The sequence below is a fragment of the Amblyomma mixtum genome, chromosome 5 (assembly GCF_055824585.1).
Source record: "Amblyomma mixtum isolate Tamu chromosome 5, ASM5582458v1, whole genome shotgun sequence".
Taxonomy (NCBI): domain Eukaryota; kingdom Metazoa; phylum Arthropoda; class Arachnida; order Ixodida; family Ixodidae; genus Amblyomma; species Amblyomma mixtum.
In genome coordinates, this window is record NC_143016.1 from 126,411,599 (window position 1) to 126,429,161 (window position 17,563).

The following is a 17,563-nucleotide window of genomic DNA, read 5'->3' on the forward strand; positions in this document are numbered from 1 at the left end:
GGCAAGGGTACTGTTACATGAGTACAGAATACGCTCTGCATCTGCCCCGATCTCCGGAAAGTTGGGAGTCAGCTGTGTGGCGCCAACAGAATTTGCAGATCATTACTGGGGTGAGGAAAGTGTTCGGGAGACGGTCGTACGATTGAATCTGCTTCACGCTTTGGGAATTCATGCGCTCAAGATTGAAGACGGCCGCTAATGTGCGAATTGCACGGAGAGTTTCCGAGCCCAAGATACAGGCGGCCGAGCGTTTACGCTGGCGTAGTCCTCTGCAGTCTGAGCAGGAACCAGGGGCTTTGCGCCGCTATCATGGCGCCGTCATCCGGATGCATCATTCCCGGATTGCGACGCTTTCGGATACCAGGCTTGTTTCCTAAAAGTTACGAGGAGCGTGGACAAACGACGGGAGCATGCCGAGCGCTAGGTTCCAACGGAATTTGTTCTAAACGGCGCGTGGCTCGAGAAGCTGGCACTGGAGCGTCCCGCTAGCAACGGGGCACGGCACCGCGATGTGGTGGCGCTGCATGCCAGGTTTTCGGGGCAAGCGCTGCTAGTTTCCTTGGCGGCTACCACATGGCGCATTACTTTCAACGTTCGAAAACAGCACGTTGACGTCATCCAATACTTAATAAACAAGAGAATGATCTAGTGCCTTCCATTTGGGCGCTATACAAGGGGTTTCACCTAAGACTACAAAAGTTTAAAAATAGCCTTTATGAATTCGAAGCACGCTTTTTTTCCTCATAGCATTGTCAGTCATGTTGTACATCAGAATACAGCTTAGAAGTGATAACTAGCAAGATGGTTAACTAATATTGATTAGTTATCTTTTTACCATTTCTCTTACGCTCCTTATTTATTAAGAGGTATGTAGCCCACCGTAAAAAATATCCAAATCAGTTTTTAGATTTTCGAAAGCGCACTTCCCTCGGTGCTGCGGCCGAACAAATTTTGGCTACATCATGCCAAAATGCATGAACTTTCGAGAAGCTTGGAGCAAAAGCCACCTCTCCAGTGCACCGAACTCGTCGAAACAGCCAAAATTTGTTCGGCCACAGCGCCGAGGGTGACCGCATTTCTGAAATTGTAAAAACTGATATGGTTATTACTTGCCGTGGGCTACACGCGTCTAGATTATTAAGGAGCCTAACGTAATAGTTAAAAGTTAACTATTCAGTATGAGGAAAGCAGCCTTCAAGTCAGCACGTCTGAGCTGTATTATGATGTACACCCTTCCAATTTTTTAATGGTATGACGCCAGCATCGACCGTTCGCTTGATCAGCGCCCTATGACGGGAGGAATCGGCAAATTCTCCGAGAGTAGCCTTATGCGCACGAAGCCCACGCCGCGGCGGCCGTCGTCTGCCGGGCTGTTCCTGGAGCTGCGTGCAGCCCCCGATCCTTTCCTTCGCTTACCGCACTACCTTTCATTCTTTATCTCCCGATTATCAAAATCGTGGGCCACAGCCATATCCGCATACAACTGCAAACAAAACAAAAGGAAACGAAAGATTGATCTGCACCTGTGTGGCGCGTGGCTTCTCCTGAATATCGGCGGTGCCTATACGAGCAGTATTACGGTTGAAGGAAAGGGTCGGGGTTGCGCGCAGCTACTGGAACAGCCTAGCAGACGACGGTCTCCGTGCGCATGCGGTAACTCTCGGTGAGTTTGCCGATTCGTTCCGTCATAGGGCGCTGATCAAGCGAACGGTCAATGCTCGCGTGATACCGTTAAAAAATTGGAAGGGTGTGCAACACCACTGACATTGTTACGCCCCAAAATGCCGTCTTCTATATATCTCAAATAGCCTTCTTTTTTTAATATTTTGCAAAGCATTAGATGAAACACCCTGTATAGGCATCATGCTTAGCGGCACAGCCTAGGTCCAGCCCCGAGTTCCTAGTAATGAACCCGATGCTAAACTTAAGAATGTGCCAGGCGTTCTTAACATTGGATTAATTGAGCAGCAGGCCAGTAGTTTAGTTTGTTGCTTTATTAGGGTTTAACGTCCTGAAGCGACTCGGGCTATGAAGGACGCCGTAGTGAAGGACTCCGGAAGTTTCGACCACCTGGGGTTCTTTAACGCGTACTGACATCGCACAGCACACGGGCCTCTACAATTTCTCCTCTATCGAAATTTGGCCACCGCGGCCGCAATCGAACCCGCGTCTTTCGCGTAAGCAGCTGAGTGCCATAACCACTGAGCCACCGCGGCGGCTAGCAGGCCAGTAGTGAGGGAAAATGGGACATCATAGTATTCTCGAAGGCCCAAAGGTGAAGATAATGTTTTTATTATGTCTTCCAAAGTTATACAGCAAGCTATGAATCACTTTATTTTAAAATCTATACCTCTTGTTGCAGGGAAGCCGGCCAGTAATTTTTAAAACTTGAGTTTTCGAGATAAATAACCTTTTCGCGTCCTAGCAATACCAGTGCTGGCGGACGTCGGAAAACAGGTGAACAAAGTTAACTAGTACAGTTATTTGGCCACCGTGGTGGCTCAATGGTTGCATTGTTCTTTTGCTGACCCGAAAGGCGGGGATTCGATCCCGGCCGTGGTGGTCGCATTTCGATGGAGGTGAAATGCTGGAGGCCCGATTACTGTGCGATGTCAGTGCACGTTAAAGAACCCCAGACGGACAAAATTTCCGGAGCCCCTCACAACGGCGTCCCTTATGGCCTGAGGAGTTAAATCCTTTTAAACAAACCCAAATTAATTCGAATACTTAGCTGTCAAATGTTGCCGATAGGCGCCTGATTGCTATTAGAGATTTGTAAGCGGCCGTTACTAATAGCCGTGTCAGTTTCTCGAATTTCGAAAGCGCGATTCTCTCGTCACTGTGGCTTCACTCTTCTGGACATTTCTCCTGCCATTCGAAAAGCGCGCTCTTGCGGAAGCGGCAAAGCGACGGCAATAAAATCGCGACATTCCGTGACGCACGTACCACGCGACAATCTCAGCCCCGCCCGTGCTGCAGTGCTCCCCGCTCTTCGGCACTTTGCTTGTCCAGCGATCGCGGGCGCGGAAGAGAGCGTCACGTTGTACGTGCGTCACCGAGTGTCGCATTTTGATTGACTCTGCTCTGCGCCCTCCCGCAAGTGGGCGGTTTGCGACTGGCGCGAGAAAGGACCCGAATTAGCAGAACCACAACAGAGAGGGTAAGCGCGTGTTGAAAATTCTAAAAACTGATATGGCTATTACTAACGGCCGGCTTCACATCTGTAATTGCACTCAGGTGCCTATCGGGAAAAGTTAGAAAGCTAACGATTACAATTTAGTTAATCACTTGACTAGTTAACATGATCAGCTGGTTTTTGACGTCCGCCAACGCTGGTACTTACTGCGCCACTAAAAACCTCCTTACATCAAAAAACATTTTTTAAAAATTTATTGGCTAGCTTCCCTGAAACACCCTGTGTAATGTTTCGGCGACTGTTGGCTGCCTTGAACCGCAGCTACTTATAATGATGTTCGTCACAAGTGAACAGCTCGTGCTTTTATTCAGAGAGCCTGCATATATTTAAAGGAGCTTCTGAGGTGTTCTTATTATCGGCAGGTATTTTCTCGCAGTACGTCTTATCGTATATTGTGATATTTCGGGTTCCACAGACGTCAGCATAGACCGTATCGCATGTCTTATTCCATGTGTCAGTGCTTCCTTCTTGAACCCACATTTCGCAGGCTCTTTCACCAGACTCCGTTGCTGCAATGAATATGCACAATAATGATGGGACAGAAACGCAACTCCAGCCTCCACAAAAAGAAGTACTGATGGAATGCATTGCGTGCTAAGCGCGTTTCAGGTAAATCAGGCTCGGTCCAACGACGTTTCAACTTCATATTTAGAATACGCGGACTACTTTGGCAGTGGGTCGCTATTTAGATACTGAAATATGTGCACAATTAAGGGCCTACTACGATTATAAATATATGGTATAGTTTCCGCGTTTGTATATCGCCACCGCCATGCTGCTTGATAAGATTGCTACATGCGACGTGACCAGAATCCTCTGGAAGAACCGTAACAACGTACTATCAGCGTCAAATGAAACGCGAACAAAACACCTGAAACGCGAGCACAAAAAATCAAGCATATTAGAGGCTGGAGGTGAAATACAGGCGTGGCCTATTAACATTTCAGAAGAGTGGTCTTTTCGGCTTCGATGGGAAAATGAACTGCTCTTGTATGTTGCCTCCCTAGTATAATATCTGCGAGTTGTGCTGTTCGCGTTTCAATTGGCTTGTTCGCCTTTCAATTGACGCTGATAGTACGTAAGTTTCCAAGATGCTTTGAATATTGTTTATGTCTCGAAGGTTCGCTACAGGCTTTGAACTGAGCGCGGCAAAAACAACCGCTATATTTTGGTTCTCGAAGGCTATCCAGTACACTTCCTGCTACAACAGCCGCTTTATTGATTTCTGTTTGCGGTCACATCTTTGCCTAATTCACATTTGGAGCATAACAGCCATCTACCATCCGCCATCTACACCTGCGTTCGTGCTGCCATACCAGGTACGCAAAAATATCGAGATGACCTTTTTCACGACGAAGAAAAAAAGCGATTGTGTCCAGCATTATATACCAGACAAAACGCGAAGGGGTAACGGAGCTTGCACGTATCTCGTTTCTTCTCGAATGCAGGTATGTCCTATGTTCTCGTACCTGTTCTTGGCTTTGAGAAACAAAATTGTGCGTTGCTTTCCCTGTTTAACCGATTCGGGTTATCTGGTTCGGTCGTTCCCTACACAAGCGTAAATGTTTTTAGACATTGCTTGTTTTTTACTGTATATCTCTTTTTTGATGTTTATCTGCCGTGCGTTTGGATTCTATTGCTTGTTAACGAATGCATGTACTGTATGTAGTTTTTATTTGTGAAATAATTTATTTCCACTAACTGCACAATACACCGTAGTACCACAGGGAGGTATTGTCTTGCTGAAGAATGATTGTTTTGCATATATCCACAAGCTCCCCGCGGAATCAATTTCAGTTTCATGACGACTTTGAACAATGAATGGAATAATTTGCGTACGTGGTCAGTGCTCAGAAACGGTTCGCAGTAGTATAGGGGATATTCAAAATTCCCCAAGTGCGCTGTCCCACATAACTATGTTGCCAAAGACAAGATGGCCGGCTTCTGTATATATAAAAAAAAAAACTTCGTGGGTTACGGGACAGACGCTAAAGGTGTGGATAGAATGCAAGAAACGCATTTTGGAAGAATCCAACAAAAAACTAGTCCTTCAGTTCTTTTTGCTTTGTTTGAGCTGGGAACCTCGGTAAGCCATGTTGTCTTGGGCAGCTTATGCGAAAAAGCGCACTTGCGGAATTTTGAATATCCTTTATTTCGCCTATGTATTTCGGGTGAAGGGAGCAGCATCATGCTTCATAACTACGGCTGATTATTTTTTTCACCTCCGCCTTCTAAAACATATACCTGAAATGAAGGCTGAAAAGAGCAATGGACTGTGCAGTTTCCCACCGCTTACTATTACTTTCATCATAAGTCACCAAAATTCCTTGCAGGTATACACCTCGACCAATTTTCTCCTTAGGGCGCTGTCTGGTGCCCTTGGTGCGTCTTCATTTGCTTGATGTTTTATCGTACCCTCCCGAAGTTTCTTTGCTGCCACGGATATCAGCTAGGGTATAATCTCTCACGTCTCTCGATAATGAACGCTGCTTTCTGGGTCTCTTCGTGTTAACGTCATCTTTTCACCCTACAGAGTTGGCCAGACTGTAAGCTGGGAAAAAAATTGCTGATATATTTTTATAGGAATACTATGGTTTGCTTAGGCAGTTCAAATCGTTTACAATTATTACTGCAGAGCTCATCACTTACCATTGTCCCAGTGAGGTGTGAACACCACTGCGCATTTACCGTCAGTATAATTGAAAGTGTAGTTGTTTGTTTTCGGAAGTGTACAATTTCCTAGAAAAAAACGCCCACAAGTTTATTCGTCGAAGAAACAGAAATACGAGTAATTGTTATGGGGGGCAATGACCATCTTGAATCCTCAGTGAATGTACTGCATGAGTAATTACATCTTAATTATGACATTTATTACCCTAGGAGTAATTAATTTTGTCGTATACCTAGGCTCACAATAATCTGACGATCACATCGCAAAACGTGGTATGGCACGCTATGTGCGGTCACAGCATAAATATATGTGGCTCCGCGTCGCTCCATGAATGCGGGCTCCGGCATTCGGCGCACTCGGTGCGGGAAAGAAGTTTAGACGGCTTAGTGTTTTTTACACTCCTTTAAGCCGCACCCGCTTGAAGCCTTTGTGTAGATACAACGCTTATTTTGCTGAAAATATAGAGACGCAGATCCTGCGCACTACTTGCTCCATAGGCTTATCCAAAGGCATTGCTCCGTTTTCTTGAAAACGCGAAAAAGCAATAACTGTTCTTCGTTGGCAACTTATAAACCACCCATGAAGCGCGCCAGTCGGCCGCAGTTATAGCGGTCCTCTGTGGGATTTTCGCACAGGAGACAAGAAAGTGCGCAGCACTACAGCTCAACGCTACGTAGTGGTATGCAGCTGTGCTTTGTGTACATGTATCTCAGAACTCTGAAATGAAGGCCAAAAGGACAATGGCGCGAGAAGTGAAACTCGCTGAGGAGTAGCCAAGTGCGGTTAGTTTTTCTCCCTAGGAAAACGGGACATCAGCGTGGTTGTTGATCCGGAAGTCACTGTGAGGACAGCGAAGGGAAGCGGTAGGTTCCTGCAGCGAAACAAAATTTCCGAGGTAGTAAAGAGTGCAGGTATGTCGGGTAGGTTGGCCTGAAACGCGCACGACAGGGAGACTACAACGGACGAGTAAGCAGGAATTGCGACATCATAGGGAAGAATTTTTTGCGGATAATCAGTAGTTTTGGCTGTGGAGTCGTCGAGTAGGAAAGAGAGAGTGACTTCAGCATGGGCGCAGTCGACGACAGTTGAGTGTTCCGACAGAAAGTCTCACTTTAGAATGACGTCATGCGAGCAGTAAGATAGTACCACGAACTCAGTCGTATAGACGACGTCTTGGATAACAACTTGTGCAGTGCAAGCGACGAGCGGCTCGATTTCCTGGGCGTTAGCAGTACGTAGTAAAATTCTAGAAAATGGCGTCAGAACTTTTGATACAGCTGCTTCTGTGTCAATCAGGGCACACGTCGCAACGTCGTCTACGACCACATCAACGGCGTTGGTGGGGGACGCCAGAGGCCTTGTAAAGTTCGCCGAAGGTGAAGCTCTTGCCTCGGGAACTGCGCTCACTAGTTATCCGCTTCGTTAGGGCTGACGCGGCGGCGCATCAGGGAGATGGGACGGCGCCGCGGAGAAAGGGAGCGGCGTGGCGTTATAAACTGGTGGTCAGTTGTGAACGAAGATTAAGGTCGACTAGGCTGTATGCGGTAGTGCTGCGTGTAAGATCCGTACCCAGATGGCGTCATGATGTCAGTAGGCGGATAGGGCTGATTGTGGCAGTGGCGGGCGACATGTCCGGCAATGCCATAGGCCAAACAAAAGGGCCTGTAGTCGCGAGTGCTCGTGGGCGACTGTAGAGAAGGGTGGCTGGCGCCATGTGCGGCAACAGTGGTGGCACGGGAGCCCAAGACGACAGAACAGGTCGCGGTGCCAAAGGCGGCGGAGCTTGTCGCGACTGGGCCTCCGAGCCTGGCCACCACGCTTGGGACTGGAGCATCTCAGCCTGCTGCTTCTGTTGCGCAGAACTGAGCCAAGAAACGGTCGAGGCGACGTTGATATACGGTATGTACAAGGGCTTTAGATGATAGGTACAAGGGCCGAGAGTACAACGGGCTAGCACAAAGAAATAGGGCGGCACCAGGCAAGCGTAGCTCCGGCGTGCTGGGCCTTCTGCTGCCCGCGCTCGTTGTTGCGACTGAGAGCAGGATGAAAAGGAAAGTGCACGGGCCGGCCGACTGGCTCAAGTCGAGCCACCACCGCTACCACGTGCAGGTAGAGGAGAGCACAAAAATAAGAGGCAAGAAAGAAAAGAAAAGACTCGCGTCGCAACAACCTCATCCGCCGCAGCGGACGCTGGCTGAAAAAACGTAAGCGGCCGAAGCCCCCCAGTTGTATCGGACTCAGCGCGGCTCCGTTTTTATAGCCGCCGGTCACCGTTGCGGCTTCCAGTCGTTCAAACCCTCCAATCAGGTCACGGCACTGGCCACCGTTCAAATTAGACGAATCGTCGAAAGGGCTCGGCCGTTGAAGGTTTGCAGACTGGAAAGGGCGGCCGGCGAAGCGTCGTAGGAGTCTCGAGCCGACAGTGTGGAGGAGGAGAAAGGGTCTGAGCCAGGACGAATCATGCTGGAAGCCGCGACATGCCCGATAGAGTCTGGGCTTGCTCTGCGCGACGGCGGGCCCCTCTGCGCGAGGGGCCTGTCGGAACTACGAGTTGGGCTGGGCTCCCCCACTTGCCTGGCGCATACTGGAATATAGCTGTCGATGCGATGATCCAACTCCACGCAACCTGATTTGGGCCCCCGGTCACTTTGAGGCCGCCCGCGCACTCTCTTCCCGGGCTATCTCCCTGTCCTTGGAAGGGTACTCCCAATCAGACAATCTGGCCCTTACATTCAAACAAATCACCGATTACTACAAGGAGGAGCACCGGCGCTACCCGGCCCCTTGTAAGGGTCTGGATCGCGCTGACGAGCGCCTCCTCATCAAAATTCTTACTAACACTGTACTGTGCCCGGCGGTGCTTAAACATTTCAATACATCCTTTGATGGCGCGTGCCAGTTCTGTGGCCACCTTCCACATGGTTTGGGCGTGTCAATCAAACCCATCTATCCCCCCCCAACCCCAACCCCACCAGAGAGGACTGGGAGGCGGCCCTGCTCAGCTGTCAAGACCTAAAGAGACAAAAGGCTTTGGTTCAACGAACGCGGGCGGCGTTGCTTCCCAATGGGGCACCGGAATAGGGGCTCCACCCAGTATTGTAAGGGGAAAGGGCCAATAGGGTCCTACCCCAATCACCTTTCTGTAAAAAACTTAATTTCCCATAAATGTTTTTCACCACCACCACGGCGGGCGCACGGCGCTGGTTTCCAGAGAGGCCAGCGGAATGTGGGGAAGTGCACAAGAAGCTTCAGTGTCGTCGGCGAAATTGCCCGAGGGATGAGAAGCCGGTCGAGACAGAGGCAGGACGGCGGCGTATTTAATGGGAGCAGCCACTGCCTGCTGAGGGACGTGTGGCACGGCATCCCAGATCTGCAGGGCGTCCGCGACCTATTGCCTGGATGATCTGCTGAAAGGCCGGGGGAAGTGCTGGTGACAGAGCTGGAGCCTAATGCACGAGCTGACTCGCGACCTCTTCACGGATGAACCGTTTTACCTCCTGCATGAACTGGGACTCTCCTGCTACGACAGCATCAGCGGATAGTACCTCGACCTGTACTATCAGCGTCAAATGAAATGCGAACAAAACACCTGAAACGCGGGCACAAAAAATCAAGCATATTAGAGGCTGGAGATGAAATACAGGTGTGGGCTATTAACATTTCAGAAGAGCGGTCTTTTCGGCTTCGATGGGAAAATCAACTGCTCATGTATTTTGCCTCCCTAGTATAATATCTGCGAGTTGTACTGTTCGCGTTTCAATAGGCTTGTTCGCGTTTTAATTGACGCTGATTGTACATGGGGCGACGAGAGAGGACGCGTTGCTTGTGGAGCTCCTCGTAGCTTTTCGTAGTTCTGCGCGTTGGGCAAATTCTTGGGCGTCTGGGGCGAGTTGGTCATCCTTTGGGCACAGGAGCATGACATCAAGCATACTCTGGACTTCACGTCCATACACGAGGCAAAACGAGGTGAAGCCCGTAGTTTACTGCGGGTTGGTGCTGTAGGTGAAGATGACAGTCAGCAGGACCTTATCCCATGATTTTTTCTGGACACCTACGTACATTGGCAGCATATACAGAAGGGTCCTGTTCAATCGTTCGGTCAAGCCATTGCTCTGCGGATGGTCGGCTGTGGTCTTGCGGTGCGTTGTGCAACCCAACGAAAAAATGTGGTCGATTAGCGGCGCCGTAGACGACGTTCCTCTGTGGGTAATCACGCACGAAGGGGCGTCATGTCGTAAGACGATGTTATGCATGTAAAACACCGCTAGTTTGCAACCTGTGCCACGAGGGATCGCCTTCGCGTCGCCGTAGCGTGTCATGATCTAGTTATTGCCGCCTTGGCAGAGGGAAAGGGCCGAGGAAGTTCATGCCTATTTGGTCGATCGGAGCGAGAGGGGCTGTAACGAGCTTGAGAAACCCCGCCTGCTTGAGTGGTGGCGTCTTCCCGCGCTGGCACTCATGGCAGCTTTTATCCCTAGCGTTTGACAGCGGCACAGAGCCCAGGCCAGTACTACGTATTCCGCACTCTGGCGAGCATTCATGGGGAGCCCAAGTGGCCAGACGTGGGCTGATAGTGGCACGCGAAAAAGAACGTCAGTTCGAAGGTCGGTTAGAATTACGAGAAGGTAGGTCTATCGTAGCCTCTCGAGTTCTTGTGCAAGGGACCTTGCCGCAAACAGAAAGAGCCATGACGTCGAGAGAAGCGGCGAGGTATAGCCGTATAGTTACCTTCAAACGTGTCAGTGAGAGAGCGAAGGTACGCGTCCTCCCGCTGCCGTGTCATTAGGTCGGAGGCGGTGAGGTTACTAGGGAAGCCGCTGTCGTCATCGGGCGTTGCGTCGCCAGGATCGGCTGGTGCACGCGACAGTGTGTCGGCGTCGTCGTGTTTGAAGCCAGATTTTAGACAATAGTGATGTGAAATTCCTGCAGCTGTAAGCTGCAGCGTGCCAGGCGTTGACACTGGTCTCGCATATCTGCCAGCCAGCATAGGCAGTGGTGATCGGCTACAACTTTGAATGGGCCGCCGTATAGATAAGAACGAATATTCCACGGTAGTCCCATCGACCGCAAGGTATTCTTTTTCAGACGTAGAGTAGTTGCTCTCGGCTCGGGAGAGAGAGCTGCTAGCATAGGCGATAACCCTACCAAGGCCCTCTTTGTATTGAACAAGGGCAGCACCAAGACCGATATTGATGGCGTCGGTGTGCCTCGGCATCGGCATTTTCTTCGGAGCGCGCAAGAACGGGAGATGTTTGAAGGCGCTGGCGGAGCGTACGGAAAGCAATCGGTTGATCGGTGGTCCAGACAAAGGGGGTGGTATCCTTTTTGAGGCGCGTAAACGCCTCGGCAATCGTGGAAAATCTTGGCAATTATGGCAATGGTGAAATCATGGCATATTTTATCACTACCGCTCATCGAGATGCTACAGAAAGTTGTCACGAGATAGCCTTTTCTTTACAACTTATCCCACGAACGCAGGTCTACATAAATTCACTTTTCATCCCTCCTACCTCCATGTCATCAAGCCCTGCCCATCAGCATAAATTCGTTGTCCAACTGTGTTCTACAACTGCTTACTTGGCATCTTTCACCTGCTGGACGACATCGGAGTGGACCGCCTATTGGCAGCTTGATCTGCGCCTAAGAGCACTGAAGAACTCAGAAAAGGTAGCGGGAACATTTTGCTGTGGTGTAAAAGATATTCCTTTTATTTTCTTCATGTTATCCTTCTGTATTGGGGTGACGCCAAATGTCGACGTATATATGTTATTCTTGCCGTACGGGCTGGACAATATTTGTTTTCTTTCTTTTTGTCTACCGAGACTGCTTTTTGTCCATAATATCGCCTTAGGCGGCGGGGGCTGGGCAATATTGTTTTTAATACTTAATCTGCCTGCACTTCTTTATGCTCCTAATAGCGTTGCAGGCAGGGAAATATTATTTTATTGCCTTTTATTTCACATTCTACTCTATGTTCTTATTACCGCGATGCAGGCTGGGCAATTTCATTTTTATTTTTTTATTTTGACCATTCTACTCTTTCTTGCTGATACCATGCGGAAGGGGCAATATGATTTTTATTTCTTTTTTGTCTACCCACGCTAATTTATGTTAGTAGCACCAGTTCTACGTGCATTCTTTTTGGTAATTTTATTATATCGGGTTTTGTCATGACTATTGTGACTGCTTTCAAATTTATTCAGCCCTTTTGTACATCCTTCAGTAGTTTCATTTATTACCAAAAATATTTAGAGCGTACTGCATGCTTTTCAAAATATTGGCAAGTCATATTTTCTTTAGCGATTACACCGGCAAAATTATGCTGAAGAATATCAATCTACATACGTAATAGTATTTGCTTTTTAGTACTATTTACCAACTGCTCAACCTCCTGTCTAGTGCTCGCGCTGCACAAACACGGTTTCGACAAAATAAAAGAAACGAACATATCCACAAGGATTGTTCGAAGTTAATGTACAGTAAATTGAGCATTAAGTTGCAGACTACATGTGAAGATCTGATAAACCAGAAACTGCATTCTCTAAGGCCCATTTTGGGAGTATGGAGGACGTTTCAGTGAGGTTATTTTATATCGGCCACGCATTGCACACACGCATCTTACACACATCTTCCTTCTGAAAAAACAAGAAAAACTTAAATAAAAAGTTAACTGCGCGAAAGGGTTAGGACACCAGGGAGACACGTTCACGACACTTAGAAGCGCAGACTGACAACTTTATTTTTCAGGGAAACGAAAGTCGTATTTATGCGCTCTCTTTATTTCAGAAATGAACCAACTAGCCCGGAAAATCCTCTTGCAAGAAAAACTGCTCAGTGAAATATGCGGTGGTGAACTCACAGTAAACCACATTTTAGTTTCGTGTATAAAACTTGAAGAACTAAGGAAAAACTACTTTACAACATTTCTAAAGTGCATACATGCAATTACATTTCATGTTACTTTTAGGTCATCAAGCACTTCTCGGTTTTTCATTTATTTTTAGATTTCTCAAAGAAGCCAGCACTTTTAATTAACTACATATATCAGAAGTTTCCACTTTTAACACAAGCCACTCTAACCATCTCGTTGGTGCATCATAGCATTACTCCCTTTTGCTCCATTAAACTTCATGTGAATAACTAACTCCTATATAATGCTCTTAGGGCCATGAGGTAACCTCAAATAAAAATAAATAAATACGCTACCACTACGTTGTGTCATTGAAAGTTCAGGCCCTTATGTACTAGACTAAGTCTGTCTAGAAGCTTTTTTTTCTTTTGTTCACAAAAGGAACAGTGGCATATTTAATCCTGAAACGTTGCTTGCCTAAATTCAAACCCGAAAAATCTTAACGAACAGCAAGGAAGGATATGAGCATTTTTTTTAAACATCAGTGTGTGCTTAGTACGTCTGGGTACGGAGTGGCTTCCGCTGTCGGGGCTTTGAGTGCGGCACCCCTAACAGCAGGTTTTGTCGCAATATCGAAAGTAATCTTCAGGCTTTACCACCAGTAAAAAGGCATTGATCGATTGTGCATATGCTCGTATCGCTAAAACTCTAGACAGCTCTGAAGGAGCGCTGCTTCCTATTTCGTGTTGATCCGTGAAGTATATATTGGCTTCTAGGGGCTATCTGCTTCCTAAATCCTTCGACTGCAGCTACCAGCTGACAGCGTTGCAAGAGGGCCAGAACATTTTCCTCTAGACGAAACCACAAGAATCACATTTTTTATCACACCGTTTAAGAACTGAAGGGACGAGGTTTATAAGGATTTTGGATGTGGTTTCATATTCAATTTCAGTGCAGTATCGCCTGGAATCCTAAGCGTAATCTACTTGCGTACGAGGGCATACGAGTTGCTATGGGAAGCAGGTTAAAGTTCAACTGTGTACATCGCATCCACAATGCAACGTTGATATCGGTGAAGAACACTCGCAAATTTTTTCTCCAAATTCAAAAGAAAGGAGCGCAGCCAACTCACCAACAGGAAAATACAGCGTTGCGGTGAGAACATTCCCACTAGTGCTGTATTCGGATCGTATTTCATAGCTGCGTGAGACAAAGCAAACGATAATTAGAGTGCACATTCGGATAAAATTTGTTTTTTTTCGGCAGAAACACCGAGAAATATAATTATTGGTACCTGTTTGTGTCCTACCCTATGTTCGGGGCGAAGCGTTTACAGCAGTAGCAGTGCTACGCTCCCCCCGCCCCCTCTCTCTCGTAAGATACACTTGAATCACGTGGCCACACGTGCCACGGCACGCCCTTCGCTCATTAACATTCAACATGACCTTCGGCTGATCTGGACGGCACCCTCGTTTCCGCTGAGGTGGAGCGGTATTTTAAAGTGCGGATTACGACCCCCTATGTTAAGGTAGCCTTATATGGTAAAAACCATCATTGGCGCATCAAAAAATGCATCCGAACGTGTTCCTACCGCGCATAGGTAGACAAAAACTTGAGCAGCTTAAGAGAGGAGGCTAATTATATCAAAATCATGTTCCCTGCTGTGGTAATATTTGACGAAAATGGCAACTGAACATGAACTTTGTTACCGTTGAGTGCTAAAAAGTCATGTATACGATGTCACATTTGATATGAACGGGGCTTCTCTGGATGTTTTACGGCACGTCCAAGTATGAAAAGACACAGAGCTCGGCGCTCAGGCTGTCATTCTATTATTCTGCGGTTAATCTCGCGCTTTAGATTGGCGGAAAGTTAAAGCAGTCGGGGAAAAACATTTTTTTTCTTGTTATGGCCAGTACAAATAAGAGACACTAAGCAGCTCAGAAAACAAAGGCGGAAATGCAGTCAGTTGAACGTGGGCTACTTCTCGAACTTTCTTCTCATGGGTTACTTGCTGCGGTCTTTCATATATTAGCAGCAAATAGGCGCATTGGTAGGGCAACAAACCTTTACAATGCGACGCTAACACTATTTTTGCGGAGCAAACAAACCACTCTCACAATTAAATTTCTTTTATGCGCACAGATAGACGACACAATAAGACAAGGTAGACAGGACGGAGCGCGAATTTTGAACTATTTTATTCCGTAAAAAGTACATGACATTTATACCAAAGAAGAACGGATAATCATCAGAGCCACGTCCAAGCCAAAACACGGGAAAAGCACATAGGAAGAGCACAGGTGACTCTCCTCTTATGTAATTTATCTAAAAAGGCATAATCTTTATCATATATTGTCACAGATGGTGCACTGACACATGAACTACCGCTTTTCCTTATATGGTAGGCCTCAGCCAATTCTCGCGCAAGCGTGTCAGTGCTCCTGCACAAGATGCTGGTGCCTTGGAGCGTTGCATCACACAAATTTCCTGCTTTCTGTTTTTCGTCGTTATCTTTTCCACACTCACTGATGTGCGCCGGCAGGTGCGAAGCGGTACTGTTCTTCAAAGACAGAGTGAAGAGAGTGTGCCGGATCTCGAGGTCCGAGCTATGGAGACAGCTTCGTCCGTTCAAGGATTGGCTTCGCTTACTGTGCTTTTCCCGAGACACCGAGCATATCGCCGCCAGGAAGCTTCAATCTAGTATGATGAAGCTGGCCGCCCAGTCGACAGAGTTTTTGTGGACGCAAACTCTCGCAGGGATAAGCAAGGGAAGCAAAGAAAGCAAAGATGACAGTTCTGCTCTCCAGGTTCTTGACGACATCCACATTCTGGAGGACGTCGCTAGCGTCTTCAGGAAAGGACCAAAGTACAGCTTTGAGCCGGAATTTAAAGGTCATGAGCTCTTGGCACTGACGAGAAGAATGACCCGGTGGATAAGGAAAGGTGTCTTCTGGAGGGAGTCGACTGTCTCATCAGGACCGTGCCTTCTAGGGGGCCGCGCATCAAGACGCCAACAAGAAAAATTGTGCGCTTCTTTAAGGACAACGATCTGCAACTCGTTTAGGCGGATAAGGAAGGGGGCTTTGTCGCTATGTTGTCGGGAACGTACGACATGAAAGGCTCGGAGGGTATCCGCAAGAATTGAGAAGACAGAACAAAAACCAGCAAAAGTAAAAATCCGAGCCATTGCGTTATGCGAAAACCTTGGTCTACAGAAGTTAGCCAGCAGTATTCAGAATACCAAATGTAATAGCTTGCAAGTTTTTTTCACTCCTAAAACCATAAAATGTTCCGTTTAGGTGCATAGTTAGCGAAAGGGGTGCCTGGCAGAACTTACTAAGCCGGTTCCTGCTAAAGGAACTTAACAGACTTGTAGTAGACGACCCGTTTGCCAATAAGAATAGTCTTCAGGTTGTTGAATTTTTGCATGAAACAAACTCTGCAGGACACATGTTTTCTGTAGATGTTGTTGACCTGTTTTATTCTATTCCACAGAGCGAGTTGTTGGCTGCTGCCAATTTGTGCATAGAAACGAACGGAGCGGTGTCTTTTCAAAACAGCGCTGGTATGTCGGTTGACAACTTCCTTGTACTCCTGGAGTTTTACCTCAGTTCCACCACTGTTTCTTTTAAAGGATATAATTATGTACAAAGAAATGGGATCTGTATCGGATCGTGCGAGGCCCCAGTGCTTTGCAACATTTTTCTCGCAGGTGTGGACAGATCATTGGCCGAGGCGCTTGAAAACGGTAGCACGCTAAAGAGTTTTAGATATGTAGACGACTTTTTCATTGTTTCGAAGAAACATTCACCTTTGACCTATCCACAAGTCGTGGAGGATATTCTTACTAATTTTAGACGACTCTCGAAAGGATTGGATTTTACTTTTGAACTCGCCAATGACAGCTGTTTGCAATTTTTAGACTTGAAGATAACCCTTAAGGATAAAGGCTTTTGCTGGAAGTATCAACCGCGTGCACAGAAGAAATTGTTGCCTTTTGATTCCAAGCAATCGAAAACTGTTAAACGTGCTATCGCTTTGATGTGCCTTGAGTCATCTCTAAGAAAGTCCTGTTGTCACATGGCGCAGGAGAGCTTTCACGATCAGGTCGCGAAGCTAAAACAGGCAGGCTTTCCCCAGATAGTAGTGAGTTCAGTTGCTGAAGCTCTTCTCAAGAAGATCAAACAAGAAAGGAATAGGAACCAGACAATAGTTGAAGTTGCAAAAAAGAAAGTGAAACCTGTGGTCATCCCATATCAGCATAAAGTGGCTCATAACCTCAATCGCGTGGCTAACAAGTTTAAGGCACCCGTCGTTTTCTGGGCCCCAAGGAAACTCTCGTCACTGTGTCGCCTAGTTTCGCAAGATGGTAGCCGCAACTCAGATTGCAAAATCAAACATGTTAATAAGTTTGTGAAGTGTGAAAAAAGGGGTAGTGTACAAAATTCCGTTGAAGTGTGGGAAGGTGTACATTGGGCAGTCGGGCCGATGTGTTAATGAGCGGTTAAGGGAACACATTTGTCTTTGAAGAATGGTACCGGTTCGCACCTGCCGGCGCACATCAGTGAGTGTGGAAAAGATAACGACAAAAAACAGAAAGCAGGAAAATTGTGTGATGCAACCCTCCAAGGACTCCCGCTAGGTGGCGCCGCCCTGGTTAGCTGGCTGCCTACCGTGCTCCGTTTTCACCTGCCCCTGGCATAGTCCAGGGCTTCGCCCGCCCCTGGATTTCCTCTCCATCGATTCAGGAAGGCTTCCGAAGCACGTGGATGCCATCGTCATCACGGCCCGCTGCCGAGCTGGCCCTCCAAGCGCCTCCAAAAGTCTGATGCGGCGCGGCGCC